The sequence below is a fragment of the Gossypium hirsutum genome, chromosome D04 (assembly GCF_007990345.1).
Source record: "Gossypium hirsutum isolate 1008001.06 chromosome D04, Gossypium_hirsutum_v2.1, whole genome shotgun sequence".
Classification (NCBI taxonomy): Eukaryota; Viridiplantae; Streptophyta; class Magnoliopsida; order Malvales; family Malvaceae; genus Gossypium; species Gossypium hirsutum.
The window spans coordinates 2,298,896-2,303,936 of NC_053440.1; the positions used below are offsets into that span (position 1 = coordinate 2,298,896).

The 5,041-nt window shown below is 29.9% G+C and overlaps 1 long non-coding RNA gene across 2 annotated transcripts; it reads left to right on the forward strand.

Moving 5' to 3' along the window:
- Positions 1-2,237, forward strand: LOC107936189 (uncharacterized). 2 transcript variants are annotated; one of them, XR_001694344.2, is made up of 3 exons: positions 40-582; positions 741-805; positions 2,063-2,237. It is a non-coding gene; the product is annotated as an uncharacterized lncRNA (long non-coding RNA). The 2 variants fall into 2 exon arrangements; XR_005912324.1 differs by lacking the exon at positions 2,063-2,237 and having other exon boundaries at positions 1-582; positions 741-1,097.
- Positions 2,238-5,041: the final 2,804 nt, after the last annotated feature.

Sequence of the window (5,041 nt, forward strand, 5' to 3'; positions counted from 1 at the left end):
ATGGTTAAAACCCTATGGTGCCCCTCAACCTAATGTAAATACATACTTATGTTGGCCAACCACCCTTTGCACTTCCTTCTCTATTCTGGTGTCACTCTAACCCTAAAATTTTTAGCTCCTCTACTCCTTTCTCTCTACCACTGCATCTCACCTTTCCCCATGTGCTCTTATCTTTTATTTTTTCCTTTCTTTTCTCCCTAAGTGTCGCCGCTTGCCCCCACCATCATAGGGTCGTCGTCCTCTTTTCTTTCCCATTCCCATCGTCGCACATTGCACCACCATTAAGCGATTGTTTTCTTTTCTTTTCTTCCTAAAATTGCCTATTTTACACTATCGATCTCTTCTTATTTCTTTTTATCATTGCCACAACTATCACATTGGTAGACTGTTGTGTTTCTTCCTTCTTCTTTTTTTCTTGTTTTTGCTTACCACACCTTTGAACCATCAAACTTCTTGATTATTACCTTGTTGCTACTGCCTCTACTAATATTCGGGCTGCCGATTTTCCTTCCCTCATTGTAGGATTCCTTATTCACTCGATACACTATTCATGTTAGATCCATAGTCTTTAGCAACAAATCGGTAAGTTATACATTTGTATTGGTTAGACATTAATTCCTAGAAATTTAATTGAATTGTTGTTCTTTCTTCTTTTCAGTTTAATCGATTACATTTAGATCTAACCAAAACTTTGTCAATTGGTTCTAACATTAAGTGGTTTTGTGTGAACGATGTTAAAGGGCCAAATCTGGGAGAGGCAGATCAGATTTGAACTTGAGGAGTGTCGAACAAACTAGTAGCGAAGGTGTATGTTTTGACTAATGTTGTCGTGTGTGTGTGTCAACATTCGGCCGAATGTATACGTGCTTCCCTTCTGATTTTTGGTTGTTAATGTCATATCTTGATGATGATTAAATGTTTCTAATGGCTTCGATTTTTCTAAGTAACCCTAGATCTGATCTAAAAATAAACTTTGATCTGGTATTGAAAAATCATCGATTTAATTCAGTGGGTAATGAAACTGTGTACGGAAGATCTAATTTTTGTATGCTACCATTTTTCTGAATTGTTATGTTGATCATGTATGTGATGTCAAATTTGTGTTTAATCTACCATTGCTACTGATGCATGTTTACTGCTACTGTTAAAATTACAAATCATTACTGAATGCATGAAAGTTGTATGTCAATACTGCTATTGTTACTATTTTTTGATTTGTAAAAACATGTCATAATATTGCATTGGGATTGGGATATTGAAGGTGGAAATACAGGCTCTAAATGCCGGATTGTTTCACCGATCAAAACTATTATTATACTAGTAGTTCATCCAAAAAATATTATTTTGGCATGTAAGGATGGATGAGTTATGAGGGAACTCTTACTGTGAAGTGTGGCGGATGGTTGGGTATAGAGGTGCTCATAGGCCGGGCCGGGACCAAAAAAAAAATTTGGCCCGGGCCCGGCCCGAAATATGGGCTTAGAATTTTGCCCAGGCTCGGCCCGAGAAAAAATTCATAAGCCCGGGCCCGGCCCGGCCCATTTTTAAATAAATACCAAAAAATTATTTTAAAAATAAAACAAAAATTAAAAAATATTTTAAAATTAAAAAAATTAAAAAAGTATTTTAAAAAATTTAAAAAAAAGTATTTTAAAATTAAAAAAATTAAAAAAATTAAAATATTTATTATATTCGGGCCGGGCTGGGCTGGGCCCGGGCCAAAAAAGTGGTGCCTGAGGCCCGGCCTGTTTTTTAATCGGGCCTCATTTTTTTGCCCAAGCCCATATTTCGGGCTTATATTTTTACCCAAACCCTACCATATTTCGGGCGGGCCGTCGGGCCGGGCCGCCCGGCCCATGAGCACCTCTAGTTGGGTAGGAAATTATATTGTTATCCATGCATATTGTATTTTTACTGAAAATTACCATGAGATTAGTATTCTGACATGATCTATTTTCTATGTGCTTGTAAGCAATAATTTATGCTTATGTGTTTATTTGTTCCTATGTTAAGACCACACTAAGCTTCATAGCTCACTCTTTAGTTTTTCCCAACTTTTCAGATAACTTGTGAGGTTAGGACTCGGACTCGGTATTCGGAGCACTGTCATCATTTTTCCCTTAAAAACATATTTCTAAATTGTTTTATTAGTTCTTTTGGGTTTTGCACTGTTTTAAACGGGATATGGCATAGACTTTATTAATTATTTGGGTGTTTAATTTGGGGATTTGGCATTATATGTTTTTGATGATATACTCAAACATGAATAAGGTTTTCAAGATTTTATTTTAAATTATTTTAAAATGGTGCAAATATGATTTTTCCTATCAACTTTGGAACTAAAATCAAAACGAATGAGATAAATAAAATAAGTCAATGTTTTCTTAAGATAGATTCGATTTTAAAAGTGGTTTTGAGACTAAAAACAACACTGTTTTTCTAAAAGTGTTTCTCATCAGTTTTATAAAGTAGTGGATTTAAAATATATATATTTGTTTACCAAAATTTTACCATAATGATTTCACAATTTAAAAGAGTACCCAAATCGTATTGATACCTCAACAAGTATCGATATCTTTTTAACAAAATAAAGATAATTTGTAAGTAAACTTGAGATTTTTCTACAACAATCCATTTTAATGAACCTGAATGTTTTTCTGGGTCATCTCGGTGGCTAATGTGACTTTCATGATTTGGCCGTAACGCCTGGGCCGGGTTGGGGAGGTTACAACAATTCTCCCCTCCTTAAGAAATTTCATCCCCGAAATTTACATGAGAAAATGTTTGAGTACTGAAATTTTATTTCCGAATCAAATTAATTCATTTGTTATCCTTCCTGATCAATCCTCAGACTCGTTTAGCTGTATCACATGGTCTTTCACATGCTAGCGACATTTATATATCGCAATTTGTATTCGAGTCATCAGATCCCTATATCAGTCCAATTCATATTCCCTTTAACCCATTCATATGTTATAACTTGATTAACCTGGTTTATACTCAACTAAATGCATAGATTAATTTACTTGTATCCAGATCTAGAACCGAAACAATAATACTGGCACATGAGTGCATCATCTAACGAACCGACGTACATATACGGGCACATAAGTGCATCATCGGGTAAACTGAAGCAACTATATTAGCACACGTAGTACATCATCGGATAAACCAAAGCAACTATATTTTAACCCAACACGAAGCGCGATCGAGAACTAAACTAGAATGAAAAAAAAAGTGACAAAAAATCCAAATAAATATCTAAAAATCATCTAACGAAATAAAATGGAAATGGAAGCAAATGAAAGAATTTAATGGCTTAGCTTGGGAAGTCGAGATTCTATCTAAATTCCCTTAATTTAAAATAAGAATGTGAAAAGTAACCTAAAGTGTGATTAGTTTTAAGAGAGGGGGTGAAGGTGATATTGTCTGGGTGGAGGGAAGATTTTGGTCCCGCGTGCATCTCCGTAGGATTTTGCGCCTTATCATGTAATCTTTTTGTAAATATTTAAATTATGCAATTTCCTCTCTTTTTTTTCTTTATAAATCTGATTTATAGTTCAAAAAATAAAGTATAAATACATATCTAAATAACCATAAATATCAAGTTTTTACAACGAAATAAAATTTAAGTATTACAGCACGATAAAACTAAAAAGTGGTACAGTCCAAACTAAATTAATTAGACTAAACCTATATATGGTGGAACTTCAAGATCCGCACTTATAATTACACTTACTATTTATAATGTATTCCGATCACTTTCCTTCATTTTAATCGGTCAAATTCAACTATTAGTTCCTGGACTATACATAAGTTGTGGATTAGTTTATGTCTTTTAATTTGATTATTTTTAGTCCTTACATTTTTCGAATTTTTAAATTTTAATCTTGACACAAACTATAACTATTTCCAAAATCATATGCAACAAATATAATACTATGTTAGCTTGTTTTTTGCACATAATACTCACAAAAAATCACATTATTTTAGTTAATAAATTTAGCAATTGTTGTTTGAATCTCAGCTGAGTTTAAAAAGTATAAGGACTAAAAATGATTAAATTGAAGAATATGAGCTAAATTTATAACTTAAGCATAGTACATAACTAATATCGTATTTTGAATTAATGAATTTAACTGCTACTTATTGGGCCGGAATTGAGATTTCAGAATTCAAAAAGTATAAATATTAAATTTGATCGAATTAGAATATAAATGCTAAATTCTTAACTTAAGCAAAGTATAGGAACTCATAGCAAAATTTGACCTTTTTAGGTACAATATAAGGAAAATTTAATTGGTTTAAAATTATATTGAAGTATTGTAAAATTAAATTCTAATTAAATTATATTTGACTTCAAAAATAATTAAATATTCTATACTTATATTCAATTCAATTCAATTATATATTTATCTTAATATGAATTTATTAAATTTTTATTTAATTATAATTACTTATAAATTTTTGATAAAAAATTAATTAAAATATAAAAATTTAAATTTAAATTTAAATTAATCTCAAATTTAATATATATAATTGAATTAAAAGTACCATAAAAATTATGAAAAATAAAACAAAAAGTAAAAGAGAGGAAAAAATGAAAATATCATTATAATTTCTGACATTTTTTAAAAATAAACTTACATTTGATAATTGAGAAAGAAATAATTTATAGATATGCTAATATTAGAATCTAATGTAATTTATAATTTAATATTTATAAAAAATTAAATAATTTTATAAATAATTAAAATTTTATTATTTTTAATTTAAAATTACTGAATAAAAAATAAAAATAAACTAAATAAAATATAAGTGAGTAATAGAGGATAAGTTCATTTTTTTTATTTAAAATTCAGTTAGTAAATAAATTAATGTATTTTCACTAAAACTTAAAAAAAATTAAGTAGATTTTTATATTATATTCAAATATATAAATTATAAAACATATAAATGTCTCAAATAACACATCATATATTTGCAGTAAAATTATGGCTTTTGTATATGATGTTTGTATAAGAATTTGGTTTTTTACATT